Here is a 16,967-nt window from a genome sequence, read left to right as displayed (position 1 = left end):
ACAAGATTGTGAGATTCCATACGTGATCCTCTCTTTCTCTCTCCCTGCAATTTCATCAAAAAGACTTGATCCATTAACGACAACAGAAGAAGAAGAAAAAAAAAAACTTTTAATGAATCCCATAATAAAAACTATTCTTTCATATAGTATTTATAATCCCAAACGAATAATAAATCCTCAATTATGAATAGACTGATTTAATATTAATATCAATTTCAAATACATTTCAGATTAGAAAAATTAAAGACTCATCTGAAGTTCACAATGAGTATAGCAATATCTAGTCTAGTTAATTTTTTTTTCAAAAAAAAAAAATTATCAGTTTTCCCCTCGTCAATGTCGATAATAATAAATCCGCGTGTGGTTAGAATCTAATGCAAGTCAGAAGGATGCGATAATAATAAATATATCGGAAACAGGTGTCCATCCATATAAGTGACCGCGCGCATCACTGAACTTGCTTTCAATCTGATGGGCGTAACGTTATTTCTTGCAAATATTCTGAAAACAACAAGCCAAGCTAGTTCTTTTTACCCTCCTTGGGGAGCAAATAAATCCTGGTACATCAAGGTGGTATCAACATGTGAAGAGACAGAAAACTACTAGACAAGAGAGAGAAAAAAAAGAAGTCTTATAAAGAAATACAGAGGCTATAATCATGGAAAAACTGATCACAATTTTCCACTTTTAAAATGGGAGCAAAATAAAAAGGAATTTTTAATAAATTATTTGAATATTTAAAAGTGACAGCGATGGGATTAATATTGTTTTATTAATCTCACTGAAGAACTGAATTTTAATTGAAAAAAAAAATTAGAAATTTAGAAGTGACAGCGGTGGGATTAATATATTTTTTTAATTATCCCACCGCTGTCACCGTCAAAATAAAACAAAAAATGAAATAGAAAACACCTGGTAAAAGTTCGCATGAGAATTAATCGAGGCTTGTTATAAATGCATCAAAAAGTGTTTATATTCATCGTGTATATGGTATGAGGTAGTTTTGAAATTTTTGTCTTTATTTTGCTTTATATTGCACGTGAGGAAAAGTGAGTACCGGATGCAAAAGAGTTGGAAGATTATAATGTCGATCGCTTAACGAACTGAGAAAAATGAAATATCATCTTGTCTGCGCTCACCAATACAGATTTATGGGAATAATATAAGGAATCTTGTACATATACATAGAAAAAAAGGATCATTTACAGATCTGTCAGATCAAGATAACAGACACAATTGAAACCTATCGTTATATATACATATATAGCAAATAATTCTTATGTATTCTTATAACCAAAACGATAGTATAATATACGAAGGAAAACTGATCCTCATTATGCAGCTCCTGTAATTGTTATTACTCGTAATCAACCACATAAGCGTTCCCTTATAAGAAATATCGACTCACAAAATGAGCCAATGATGCAAATATCATGCTCGTATAGAAGAAATTTATATTCGAAAAAAACAACTCGATGACCTTGAGTATTTTATTAGATTTCTTTTTTAAAAAAAAATTTAATTACCTCTTGAAAGAATCGAAAAATTAATATAATTTCAATTAATAAAAATAAAAAACGAACAAAAAATAGATGAGAAGTAAGTGGCGCCTCTAGTGAGAAAAATGTTACAACTCAGGTGAACAGTAATGGCTGACTGTTATCGATTTGATTTTTTTGTTTTTCACCTCCGCAAAGCTGGAAAATTTTTTAAACTTATGATAATGTAAAAAAGTAAATTATTTCGAAGACGTAATATATTATTTCTTCAATATTTTTGCTCGGTTATTTTCGTTTAAATCGTAAAATGTTGATTTGAGTGATGATGAACTTACCATTGAGAGAGAAAGATAGTGGTTAAGATTACTTTCTTTTGTTGTATCGAACAAAACCACAGGAATAAAAAAATATATATAATTTCTTTGGAAGAAAACGATATGTATTACACACGTTTACACTTGAACTGCCCAGTGCCTACTACATCTTCCTATATATACTTCTTTTCATCTTGAAATCTTCTTTGTGGTCTCGTACTATAAACATGACGAAGTGAATTTAACCTCGAGTGTTAAAAAGAAGAAAAAAAATTCTGTTTGACTTCTCGCTTTCGTGAATATTGTCCATAAGGCTCAACGAGTTTTTATTTACTCTCTCTCTCTTTCTATTTCCAAAAATATTCTGACCACACTCGAAAAATACAACACTTGTTCGAGTATTTACCTTCAAGGAAGTTTAAATTATCAGAATTGAATTAATTTCTCGTTAAATGTTTCATAAACTGAATCTGCCTTTTGACAGTAATGCTTTCATTTTGAGAGTGATTATTTATTATACTTATTTTTAGATTTTAAAAAAAGAAAATGTTTTTAACAAATGTGGCGCCTCTGGCGAGTAAAATGTTGCAACTCAGGTGAATATCATAATGGCTGACAATTCAATCAGCTGATTTCGAGAAATTTTTTTTTCAGAATTCTTTTCATATTTTCATTTAATGTGTTTGAACTTTAGAATTGAAATGCTTCTGGATTTGAATAGATGTTACCTTTTTCACGTTTTGCATCACGTTACAAACGTATTTACATTTATCTTCGCACGTTTTCGTTTATATCTATTATATTACATATACCCACACAATTGTAAATGTGTTGAATTTCGAATGAACGAATGAAATCGACAATAATTTATTCTCTTGATCGTAAAATAAGCAGTCGACAGTCTTCCTACGCTTGTTTCGCCTCTCTCAAGCCTAAAAGTGCTAAGCAAACACACATGAAACATGTATTCAAAGATATCCACTGCCAATGCTGAAACGTACATTTCTAGCCAATATATATCTCATCTCTTTCTTTTATTTCCTTTTCCATCGTTTCATCCTTGTCCAGAGAGGACTTTTTTTTCCAAAATCTCTTCCCTTAACATTTATTGTTCTATTCTTTACCTTTTTTTTTACTTGAAGATAAACAAATTTGAGAAAGAGAGAAAAAATTGAACAAGTTAACTGTATTAGTTGACTTAGATATATATAATGACCACCTGACTCAGCGGATTCCTATATATAACACACATATACACAACTTTCCAAGCTCGATGATCTACTTTTTGACAAAATTGGATCGGTAATTAGTGTGAACGGAAACTGTGTCGAATCCATTCATTCAGATAATTGAGTTGTCAAGCTCATAAAACTGTCGGAAGTTCTGTAGACCGAAACATATTTTCCTACCTGGACCTAATTTTACAAGAGTAGTGCTTAAAAAAAAGGAATACTATAATTTGTGAATTAAAATGATGATTTTTAGAAACAAAAATATGTCTATTTAAATGAAAAGAAAATAATTTAGAATTTTTTTATATATATAAATATTGTACAAGAATGAATTAAGTGACACCTGCACAATTGGACAGGAAAGAAAAAAAAAGTTGTCCGTTATCGACACTAGAAGAAATGGTCGCCAAGTTTCTATACCGCACAGTCTGATCCAATTAAAAGTCTTTAACCCGTGATGTTCGAACGTCCGTAATTAACGATTACTACAAATACAAGAAAATGAATAAAATACTGAAAATACCTTTTATTTCCTATTGAAAAAAATTAGAACGCTTTTAAAAAAGGAAATACAGTTTTTTTTTAGTGCTGCAAAATTGGAAAATTAAGATTTTTGTCGTCACTCTAGTAATTTCGCTACTGATTGGCTAGAATATTTCTTGTCACTGATTGGCTGGAATATTTCCGGACATTTTTCTGTCCAATCAAAAACAGAATATCATTTTTATAACCAATCAGAAAAGTAGAATATTAAAAAAAAAAAAAAAATTCTTCTCCAATATGTAAAACACAGAATTACTCTCTTTTCTCAATTGTATATATAAACAAATTGCGTGTATATAGATAATAATTCCGGAAGTCAGAATAAATTCTCGTCTCCTCGAGGCGGTGCGATTGGCCGACATTTTATTTTATTTTTTTTTTACTATATATTCGAACGAGATGTAATGACCGATGAGGCGGGGGTAGGGGATAAAAAAAGAAGATAATCCCGAAGGTGATCGAGCCTCTGATCCGATCCACTCTACGCATGAGTCGTTTCAAAAGATCGAATGCATAATTACTCTCTTCTCCATTGCTCGCGGTATAACTTTTTCTATTTTTTTTTTTTTTTTTTTTTTTTTTTTTTGACATCAGAATCTCTCAAAGTATTCTTTAGAATCTACCGCACTTGGATTTTATTACAAAAAAAAAAAAAAATTATTTTATTTTCTCAACAATGATAATTTACAATTTGGACAGTATTTTGTTAAAAACGCAAATATAGATGACCGGTATTAAAACATTAATATATAATGTATTAATACATCCGGCTACAATTTACTACATAACGACGCAACATGGAGCCAAGAGACGACTTCCCGTATGACCCTTTCTGCATATGTATATATATATATGTATATATAGAGAGAGAGAGAAGGTGGGAAGAGGAGGAATTAATTGGCTCATGAGAAACCATTAATGCCAGAATGTTAGGCTCTTAATGAAAATTATAAGATGAAGGTACTAAACGAGAATACTATCCTTACATATTTTTACTTAATTTATTGTTGATTTCGATATTAAAAAAGTGAGGGACGATTAAAGTCAACTTATTAGGTGTCACTGATGGACAAAAAGGCGTAAACGAGATTTTCTGCAAAGAACAAAAATAATGTGGACAATAAATTATAAACTATTTTTTATAACAGTTAGTAAAAAAGATTATTAGAGTGACAAATCGCTAGTAAAAATGCTATTAGAGTGACGAAAAGTTAGTAAAAAAAAAAAAAATTACTAGATTGACAGAAATTTACTAGAAACATTTCTAGACTGACAAAAAATTACTATAGGAACACTACTAGTGACAATAAGTTACTAAGGACATTAGTAGAGTGACAGAAAGTTACTAAAATTATAACAAGAGTGACAAAATATTACTAAAAATATTACTGAAGTGAAATAATCTTACTAGGTGACAAAATATTACTAGGTACATTACTAGAGTGATATAGGTTACTAAAATTGTTACTAGAGTTAGTTAGGTTAGTATAAATATTACTAGAGTTTCAGACAGTTAGTAAAAATATTACTAGAGTGACAGAAAGTTAATAGGAACATTTCTAGACTGACAAAAAGTTACTAGGAACATATTTAGATTGAAAAAAAAAACAATTAGAAACATTCCTAGACAGACAAAAGGTAACGAAGAATATTATTAGAGTGACATAGTTTATTAAAATTGTTACTAGTGTGACAAAAAGTTAATAAGAATATTACTGTAGTGACAGAATCTTACTAAGTGACAAAAAGTTGCTAAAAATATTACTACAGTGACAGAAAGTTACTAGGAACATTACTAGAGTGATATGAGTGACTAAAATTGTTACTAGAGGGACAAACGGTTAGTAGAAATATTACTAGAGTTTCAGGCTGTTAGTAAAAAAAAAAACCAGAATGACAAAACGTTTACTAAGATATTACTAAAGGACGGAAATATATTAATAACCATATTTTAATGCAGAAATATGTTGCTAAACATATTTTAATGCAGAGATATTAAAGAGAAAGAAAAAAATTAAATTTTATAAATTAAATAAAGAGGAAGAATTTTTTTTTATCTGTTGGTTTAAAGAAGAAGAAGATTTCTCAATGTCACTTTAGTAACTCAATACCGAACTTTAGTTGCTCCTTGCGTTCACGCTTCTTAGTTGGACTTAAGCACGTTTACACATGCGTGACAAGATAATTGAAGGATTAGATGGATAATAGATGTGTGTGTGTATGTGTGGTTTTTCTATTACTCGCCTGAAATTATCCGCATGATTAACTACGTCGAAACGTTCACCTAATATGTCAAAAAATTTTTAAACTCTTTGACGCTGGCATAGCACGAGAGTTGTAACCTATCAACGTAAATCACTGATCGACAAGTATTTCCTGCATAGTTAGCCTGCTAGATGATATAATAAATAACCCATAAAACACTAGGCTTGTAACTGTTTTTTTTTGTCCATCAACGCTGCTGAGACGAAAAAAAGACACTGTCACCAAAAAATAGTAAAGAAAAATAATTATTATTATAACAAATATAAATTTTATATTTTCTATAAAAAAAGTAGTCTGCTTTCGAAATTTATTTTGAAAAACCAATAATTGAAAAATTGATTGATTAATGAAATAATGAAAATAGTGCCTTATCGCGATTCAATAAATGTAAACAAATCTTATTGCGTTATTATTAAATTGTCATTAACGATATGTACATATGATGATTATTATGAATTCGTTGCACTATACAAACGAGTATTTTGACCCGAGGCGTATATGCATTTAGTATGGTTGTCAAGTGCACATTAAATTGTCATAGAGTAGGTAATAATTCAATCTGTTGTCGATTTTCAAGAATAATAATTTCTATACCCGCAACTAAAAGCCTGTTACGTACAAGGAAGTATTTCTTACTTATAAGGATTTAAAATTGCCAATTACAATTTTCATAAAAACATTTTAATAGATTCATATATAAATTTAATGTTTTTATACATAAGGTCCTAAAGAAACCTCATATTTTGTTGGTAATCATTTTTTTTTTTTAATAATAACACTAAAGAGCAAAAATTTTTAGTAAAATTTTAATTATATGGATCAAATATTATCAAAAAATACCATTAGAGTTATACAATAACCATTCGAAATATCACTTAGTGACCCAAAAGTTACTAAAAACATTACTAAAGTGACGACAAGTTACTAAAAAGATTATTAGAGTTAAAAAAAGTTACTAGGAAAATAACTGCAGCGACAAAAAGTTACTAAGAATATTACTAGAGTGACATAGGTTACTAAAATTGTTACTAGAGTGACCAAAAGTTACTAGAAACATTAGTAGGGTGACATAGATTACTAAAATTGTTACTAAAGTGAAGAAAAGTTGCTAGAAACATTACTGGAGTGACAAAAAGTTAAAAAAAACATTACTAGAGTGACAGAAAGTTACTAAATATTACTGGAGTGACAAAAAATTACTGGAAACATTACTAGAGTGACGAAAAGTTACTAAGAATATTACTAGAGTGACTATAAGTTATTAAGAACATTACTAGACGGACTATAAGTTACTAAGAACATTACTAGAGTGACATAGGTTACTAAAATTGTTACTACAGTGACGAAAAGTTGCTAGAAACATTACCGGAGTGACAAAAAGTTAAAAAATACATTACTAGAGTGACAGAAAGTTACTAAATATTACTGGAGTGACAAAAAATTACTGGAAACATTACTAGAGTGACGAAAAGTTACTAAGACTATTACTAGAGGGACAGAAAGTTACTAAGAGCATTACCAGATTAACAGAAAGTTTCTAAGACCATTAATAGAGTGGCATAAGTTACTAAAATTCTTACCGGAGTGACAGAAAGTAACTAATAATATTACTAGAGTGACAAAATATTGCTAAAAATATTACTGGAGTGTCAGAATCTTATTAGAGAGACAAAAAGTTACTCAGAACATTATTAGAGTTGCAGATAGTATTTAAGACTATTACTAGAGTGGCATAAGTTACTAAAATTGTTACCAGAGTGACAGAAAATTACTAAATATTACTAGAGTGACAAAAAGTTACTAAAAGTATTACTAGAGTGACATAGGTTACTAAAATTGTTACTAGAGTGACCAAATGTTACTAGAAACATAGGTTACTAAAATTGTTACTAGAGTGACGAAAAGTTGCTAGAAACATTACTGGAGTGACAAAAAGTTAAAGAAAAACATTACTAGGGTGATGAAAAGTTACTAAGTATATTACTAGAGTGACTATAAGTTACTAAGAACATTACTAGAGTGACAAAGGTTATTAAAATTGTTACTAGTGTGACGAAAAGTTGCTAGGAACATTACTGTAGTGACAGTATGTTACTAGGAACATTACTAGAGTGAAAAAATAGTACTATAGCAATTTAAACACAGACAATTGTAAGGAAAATTTAAATCTGAACCCCATTACATTAATGAGAGTGACCTTCAATTAATTTCGTGGAACAACGGACAAGTTTAAGCGATTACATTATTATGATGAGCCTAATTTAAATGGAGCAACAGGTCAGAAGTAATCTGACAAGTTGTCGAGAAAAAGGGTTGAGTCACGACAGTGCATAATTAAAATTCCCCTTGCCATCTTTTATATATATATATATATATATATATATATATACATATAGCATGGTCGTCGTAATTATTCGACTCCAGTTAGGACAAACGCCTCAAAGATTACACTTTGAGATGCTGATGGCTATACACAGCATCCTTCTTCTGGAGCAGAAGCGACTTTATTAACTGCTATCTTCTTTAGAAATTGCGGTGTAAATGAACAACACTATATGGGAGTAGACATCAGCAGAAGTAGCAGCAGCAACAGCAGCAGAGTTGATTGATATCTTTTTGGTGCAAGTGCTGTTTATGAGTGATTAAGATAATGCTCTCTAAAATCTCTTCTATTTCCCATATATAAAATGCTTTCAGATTATCGCACATACTTTATAGAATATAGTAAAAGATGTATTTAATTTCTAATATTGGATCCAATTTCATATTAGAGGTAATCTAATATTAGGTTCAATCTAAAGTTAGATAAAATGTATAATATTAGTTACAGTCTTAATGTTATAGTTACTGTCTAATATGGAATTCAATCTATTTTCTGAAATATATCAAAGTGTTACACACTGTAAAAAAATTAGGGATTTAACGTTAATGGGATTTAATATTTTCGAGTTAAAAATCAACTCAAAAAGGGAGTTAATAATTAAATTAACTCCTTAAAACCAACTCCCTAGGCATAAAATTAACTCGTAAAGCATATTAACTCCCTTCGCTTCAACTTCAAAAGGGTGGGACTTTTATAACATCCCCTAGGGAGTTAAAATTCAACTCCTTTTTTTACTGTGTACTAAAATATTACTAGAGTGAGAAAAAGTTACTAAATTTGTTACCAGTGCAACAGAAAGTTACTAAGAACATTATTAGAGTGACATAGGTTATTAAAATTGTTACTAGTATGACAAAAAGTTACTGAAAAACATTACTAGATTGACAAAATGTTTCTGTATGCAGTTTCTTCAAACATTTAGGAACTTGAGCGTTTATTTTGTAAATTAGAAGAGAAAAAAATTAATTGATTGGCAATGTGGCTAGTGAAAGCAAGAAAAAAGAGATAGTGACTTTTAAAATTTATCGTCTAGGTCCTGAATAATCTCTAAAGATGTATAGAAGTGAGGTCACGGTGAAGTCACACAGTCAAAAGACACAGTGTACATATACATATCTAAAGACGGATATGGAAGTTCAGATTACAATCTGGCAATTTACGTAGCCGCAGAGTTTACGTTTGGTTTCATGAAGCAAATGAGATCGCATCGCGAATACATGAGGACATTCTGTCCTGAACTCTCCGGCATCATTACGATACGTTGATAGCTACGCTTATTCTTTCAAACAAAAAAAAAAAATTTTTTTTTTTTCAATCATACACACTTTCTTTTTGCTCTAAAAGCGCACAAATCTTCAACATGTATAAACACTGATAACTATTTGAAAGTAAAAAGGAAAATAAGACTTGACATCTTGCATATGATAGTATTTCAAAATCGATTTTGCACAACAATTGTAAGCGATAAAAATTTTATTGGCGTTGAGAAGACAGAATCCCCACAAGGAATCGACGCCTTACTGATATTCTTGTATGCATAGCTATATATATATATAAGGTGCAGTAAATCGTTTTGAAAAGCGATTTTAAATCTTCATCGAACCAGATCGACCTTATACACAACAACGTCGATCGCCTGCTGCGAGTTTCGACTGGAAACTGTATATATATATATATATAGAGTTCTCGTTATTGACACGAGGCAGGACTCTATAGACTTTGGAGATTTATTGCCTTATCGTAGAATCGAACTCTGAATGCAACCTAAAGAGATCACTTTTGTTCTTTATATATTTGACTGGCATTTATTTACATTTTTAACTGTATTTACAATAATCAACGCTTTCATCATATTTTAATCATTTTTATAATTTAATAATTCACTAGAAGGAGAACAAAAAGTTACAAGAGATGTATAAGTTACTAAAACTATTACCAGAGTGACAGTAAGTTACTGAGAATATTACTGGAGTGACAAAAAGTTACTAAGAACATTTCTAGAGTGACAGAATAAGTTACCAAGAATATTACTGGAGTGACAAAAAATTACGAAAATATTACTAGAGTGACAGAAAGTTACTGAAAACATTACTCGAGTGTTAGAAAGTTACTAAGACTATTACTAGAGGGACAGAAAGTTACTAAGAACATTTCTAGAGTGACAAAATCTAACTAGAATGACAAAAAGTTACAAAGAATATTACTGGAGTAACAAAAAGTTACTCTAATTATTACTAGAGTGACAGAATCTTACTAGAATGATAAAAAGTTACTAAAAATATTACTGGAGTGACCAAAAGTTACTATAATTATTACTAGAATGAGAGAAAGTTACTAAGAACATTACTAGAGTGACAGAAAGTAACTAATAACATTTCTGGAGTGACAGAATCTTACTAGAATGACAAAAAGTTACTAAGAATATTACTGGAGTGACAGAATCTTACTAGAATGACAAAAAGTTACTAAAAATATTACTGGAGTGACAAAAAGTTACTTAAAACATTACTCGAAAGTCAGAAAGTTACTAAGACTATTACTAGAGGGACAGGAAGATACTAAGAGCATTACCAGATTAACAGAATGTTTCTAAGACCATTAATAGAGTGGCATAAGTTACTAAAATTCTTACCGGAGTGACAGAAAGTAACTAATAATATTACTAGAGTGACAAAATATTGTTAAAAATATTACTGGAGTGTTAGAATTTTACTAGAGAGACAAAAAGTTACTCAGAACATTATTAGAGTTGCAGAAAGTATTTAAGACTATTTCTAGAGTGGCATAAGTTACTAAAATTGTTACCAGAGTGACAGAAAATTACTAAATATTACTAGAGTGACAGAAAGTTACTGAAAACATTACTCGAGTGTCAGAAAGTTACTTAGACTATCACTAGGGGGACAGAAAGTTGCTAAGAACATTACCAGATTGACAAAAAATTTTCGAAAATATCACTAAAGTCACAGAAAGTTACCTAAAACATTACACGAGTGTCAGACAGTTACTAAGACCATTACTAGAGAGACAGAAAGTTACTAAGAGCATTACCGGAGTAACAGAAAGTTTCTAAGACCAATAATAGAGTGGCATAAGTTACTAAAATTCTTACCGGAGTGACAGAAAGTAGCTAATAATATTACTAGAGTGACAAAAAGTTACTAAAACTATTACTAGAATGACAGAAAGGTACTAAGAACAATACTATAGTGACAAAAAGTTACTTAAAACATTACTCGAAAGTCAGAAAGTTACTAAGACTATTACTAGAGGGACAGGAAGATACTAAGAGCATTACCAGATTAACAGAATGTTTCTAAGACCATTAATAGAGTGGCATAAGTTACTAAAATTCTTACCGGAGTGACAGAAAGTAACTAATAATATTACTAGAGTGACAAAATATTGTTAAAAATATTACTGGAGTGTTAGAATTTTACTAGAGAGACAAAAAGTTACTCAGAACATTATTAGAGTTGCAGAAAGTATTTAAGACTATTTCTAGAGTGGCATAAGTTACTAAAATTGTTACCAGAGTGACAGAAAATTACTAAATATTACTAGAGTGACAGAAAGTTACTGAAAACATTACTCGAGTGTCAGAAAGTTACTTAGACTATCACTAGGGGGACAGAAAGTTGCTAAGAACATTACCAGATTGACAAAAAATTTTCGAAAATATCACTAAAGTCACAGAAAGTTACCTAAAACATTACACGAGTGTCAGACAGTTACTAAGACCATTACTAGAGAGACAGAAAGTTACTAAGAGCATTACCGGAGTAACAGAAAGTTTCTAAGACCAATAATAGAGTGGCATAAGTTACTAAAATTCTTACCGGAGTGACAGAAAGTAGCTAATAATATTACTAGAGTGACAAAAAGTTACTAAAACTATTACTAGAATGACAGAAAGGTACTAAGAACAATACTATAGTGACAAAAAGTTACTTAAAACATTACTCGAAAGTCAGAAAGTTACTAAGACTATTACTAGAGGGACAGGAAGATACTAAGAGCATTACCAGATTAACAGAATGTTTCTAAGACCATTAATAGAGTGGCATAAGTTACTAAAATTCTTACCGGAGTGACAGAAAGTAACTAATAATATTATTAGAGTGACAAAATATTGTTAAAAATATTACTGGAGTGTCAGAATTTTACTAGAGAGACAAAAAGTTACTCAGAACATTATTAGAGTTGCAGAGTGTATTTAAGACTATTTCTAGAGTGGCATAAGTTACTAAAATTGTTACCAGAGTGACAGAAAATTACTAAATATTACTAGAGTGACAGAAAGTTACTGAAAACATTACTCGAGTGTCAGAAAGTTACTTAGACTATTACTAGGTGGACAGAAAGTTGCTAAGAACATTACCAGATTGACAAAAAATTTTCGAAAATATCACTAAAGTCACAGAAAGTTACCTAAAACATTACTCGAGTGTCAGAAAGTTACTTAGACTATTACTAGGTGGACAGAAAGTTGCTAAGAACATTACCAGATTGACAAAAAATTTTCGAAAATATCACTAAAGTCACAGAAAGTTACCTAAAACATTACACGAGTGTCAGAAAGTTACTAAGACCATTACTAGAGAGACAGAAAGTTACTAAGAGCATTACCAGAGTAACAGAAAGTTTCTAAGACCAATAATAGAGTGGCATAAGTTACTAAAATTCTTACCGGAGTGACAGAAAGTAGCTAATAATATTACTAGAGTGACAAAAAGTTACTAAAACTATTACTAGAATGACAGAAAGGTACTAAGAACAATACTATAGTGACAAAAAGTTACTTAAAACATTACTCGAAAGTCAGAAAGTTACTAAGACTATTACTAGAGGGACAGGAAGATACTAAGAGCATTACCAGATTAACAGAATGTTTCTAAGACCATTAATAGAGTGGCATAAGTTACTAAAATTCTTACCGGAGTGACAGAAAGTAACTAATAATATTATTAGAGTGACAAAATATTGTTAAAAATATTACTGGAGTGTCAGAATTTTACTAGAGAGACAAAAAGTTACTCAGAACATTATTAGAGTTGCAGAGTGTATTTAAGACTATTTCTAGAGTGGCATAAGTTACTAAAATTGTTACCAGAGTGACAGAAAATTACTAAATATTACTAGAGTGACAGAAAGTTACTGAAAACATTACTCGAGTGTCAGAAAGTTACTTAGACTATTACTAGGTGGACAGAAAGTTGCTAAGAACATTACCAGATTGACAAAAAATTTTCGAAAATATCACTAAAGTCACAGAAAGTTACCTAAAACATTACACGAGTGTCAGAAAGTTACTAAGACCATTACTAGAGAGACAGAAAGTTACTAAGAGCATTACCAGAGTAACAGAAAGTTTCTAAGACCAATAATAGAGTGGCATAAGTTACTAAAATTCTTACCGGAGTGACAGAAAGTAGCTAATAATATTACTAGAGTGACAAAAAGTTACTAAAACTATTACTGGAGTGTCAGAATCTTACTAGAGAGACAAAAAGTTACTCAGAACATTATTAGAGTTGCAGAAAGTATTTAAGACTATTACAAGAGTGGCATAAGTTACTAAAATTGTTACCAAAGAGTGACAGAAAATTACTAAATATTACTAGAGTGACAAAAAGTTACTAAAACTATTACTAGAGTGGCAGAAAGTTACTAAGAACATTACTAGAGTGACAAAAAGTTACTAGAAACATTACTAGAGTGCCATAGGTTACTAAAAGCCTACTAAAGGATCAAATCGTTACTAGGATTGTTCCTAGATTGAAATTAAATTCAAAAATTGTTGCTAGGTTAAAAAAAGGTTAAAACTGAAAAACTAAAAAATATTTTCAAACAAATTACTAAAATTTCCCTTAAGTTTTGTTTATATTTACAATTAAAACGCAACATATATTTAATTCCTTCATATGGGAAGTATATATATACTTTTAAAGAAGCTTAATAATAATTATTATTATTCTTTTTTGTTTAAAAAATTTAAAGAAACATTTACACTGAACTTTCTCAAAAGTATAAAAAAAAAGGGCGTGCAAAATTGAAAACATAGAAATTTACAGTTTCAAAATTAGTATGCACCCTATGCATGGCATGAAGAAAATGAAGGTATACATACAACATTTGTGCGTAAAGCGTAAAGTGGATGCTGAATGCAGAGTACCATCTTGCACTCGAGTATACACACTTCATGGAAGTTGAAGATCTAAATGTGTACAAAACCGGTGCACGTGCATATATGTGGCAATACAAAGTCATTCTCAAGAAAATATTTTAGTTTACTCATTAAAAAAAAAAAAATAAAAAATAAAAAAAATACAATTCTTCCTTTCTTGGAATGTATGAAGAGAAAAGTTCATTTAGCATAATCTAATTAGTACCTCCATATAAGAATTTTTCAGATCGTTAACGCTTATTCATTTTTTTTCTCATTCCTACCGCGAGCAACACTTTACGTCGAGTGTTTGAAATTTTCCAAGAAATTCAAGAAATTTAACAAAAGCAGAATGAATTTAGAATTTTTTGCTAAATAGATTTTAAAACATATTGAGATTTGAATATGTATTTCAAAATGAGAAAGCATTAATTTCCCGCGGTGTTAAAAAAGGGAGGGAACATAATTTATAAGCTATTTTATAATTAGGATATTTATATTATATTATATACTATTATACTATTAGTATATAATAAATTATATAATATATATCCATTACTTTATGGGATAATTGCTGGTATAGAATTCTATATAATAGTTTTGTTTTAAAAGGAATCTATTACGTGTGTATATGTAGTTTAATTTTAAAATTACAAAACATGCAAACATTTTTAAAATTGCATGTAAACGAAATAATTCAATAATTAAATAATTGCATTAACTTTAGACATTATTGGAATTACTTTCTCAATTGCTCATTACTATATCTTAAATTGGAAGCACGCCGAGAGAGAATTAATATCAAAATGAAATGCGATGGTCTCGATAAAATCATGAGAGAGAAATATTATTTGTATACTTTGTAAATAATTGGACAATAATCATATACGCAATATTGTTTCTGATGCGAAGTATAATAAAGTAATAATTCTTAAAATTCAACTTTATGATTGAAATTAATTTTTAAACTAGAGTAAAATATATAAAAATAAATTTTTAAAAATTATTTTCTACTCTAGATGGAAAACAATTTATTTCTAACATAATTAGAATATTTTTAATCAATTTATTGTTAAATTTACTATTCTTAAATATAATTCTAAATTTAAGAATAAATTTTTAAAGAAGATTTTCAATTTTAGAATAAATTTTTTTCAATACGACTTTGAATAAAATTCATAGGAATATATTTTATTCTTAAATTTTGAGAATTAACTATACCAATATATATATTTTTTATATGACAAAAAATCATAATGTAATTATTCTTAAAAATCAAGTTTTTAAGCTTAAAACCAGAGTATAACGAAGTCATAAAGCCGAATTGGCTTTTTGGTGAAACCACAAAATGTCAGTAAAATACAGTTCTTTGGGGGGGAATTTTATTGCTACAGACATTTTTTGAACAAAAATACCGTTCATTTTTTTTTAATCACCATGTTACGTTTTCTTATTTAAGAAATTTATTTTTAAGGACCATTTTAAAAATGATACTTTCAGTTATAATTATATTTATTCCTTTTGAGTATTATAGAAAATATTTAAAATTATATATATTTCAATAATATTATAATTATTTGGCCTAAAATTTTATATGTAAAATTGTTTTTTGTAATTTTAATTTTATTATTGTTTTTTTTTTTCGTTAAATTCTTGGGTACCAAAAAATTCGCACGATCTCAAAAGAGGAGAACGCCATTTTGGGTGCATAGTTTGTGACTCGTAAACACACTTACCGGTCTTATATTCGACTGCAAGAAAAATACTCCTTGTAATGTAATCCACAAATAAAGAGTGAAAACAACATTTGTGCGTTAAAATTTTACACACGACAGCACAAACACTGAATTTTAAATCACTTTATATATATTCTTCACTGAATCAAAAACACTGTTGAAATAAAAGAAAATGAAAACAAAAATTTATCAGCACTGAATTCTAAATGATGTCGCTTCTTATCCGCGCATTGAAATTACCAGAACACCATTTCTGGCTTCTCTCTCTCTCTCTTTCTTTTACACACGCAATTATCACTGAAACGCAGAAATTACGTTTAAAAATTTTTTTTCTTAAATTCTTTATTTACGCCTCCAACACTTATCCAAAATGTGTGTTTTCACTTATTCGTATTCCCTATTCTCCAATTGATGCAAAAAATTGAAAGTGATTTTCTGTAAAAAGTTGTAACATGTTTTTTTATTCACACTTTTAGTATTTTTTTTTTTTTTTGCATAAAATTAAAACACAAAAAATTATTGAAGAAACATGATTTTTATATTCATCAGAAATGATTGTAGGGGAAAAAAAAGAATTCACTGACGTTTATTTTATTTTATTTTATTTTTTGGTTTTAAAGATTGAATTCATTAAGCGAACATATTTATATGTAAAAGCGAGCCGAATCGAAAAGGCAGTTGCACTAGGACTGATTCAAATGATCGTGGAGAGGATCGAGAGATCCGGCGACTCCAGGGAGTTCTCCATGATCCCCTCCTACACCTGTTCTTACCCTTTCCCTTCAGCTACGTCGTCACTTGACTGGGAACCCGTTCTCATGTAAAAAAA

General features: G+C 29.6%; 2 protein-coding genes across 2 annotated transcripts in view; one reads left to right on the top strand and one right to left on the bottom strand.

Moving 5' to 3' along the window:
- The window catches only part of LOC127277029 (ankyrin repeat domain-containing protein 6), an 82,805-nt gene extending 65,972 nt beyond the window's left edge, over positions 1-16,833 (bottom strand). The window contains exon 1 of the mRNA XM_051297821.1: positions 16,139-16,833. The gene's annotated coding sequence lies outside the window, so the exon portion shown is untranslated. The remainder of the gene's footprint in view (positions 1-16,138) is intronic.
- The window catches only part of LOC127277042 (uncharacterized), a 229,790-nt gene that overhangs the window by 44,174 nt on the left and 168,649 nt on the right, over positions 1-16,967 (top strand). The gene's annotated exons all lie outside the window — the stretch shown is intronic.

Source organism: Leptopilina boulardi, unplaced genomic scaffold (assembly GCF_019393585.1).
Source record: "Leptopilina boulardi isolate dan_hultmark-lab unplaced genomic scaffold, ZJU_Lbou_2.1 LbouV2_165, whole genome shotgun sequence".
Lineage (NCBI taxonomy): Eukaryota > Metazoa > Arthropoda > Insecta > Hymenoptera > Figitidae > Leptopilina > Leptopilina boulardi.
This window is presented reverse-complemented; position numbering and strand designations above follow the sequence as displayed.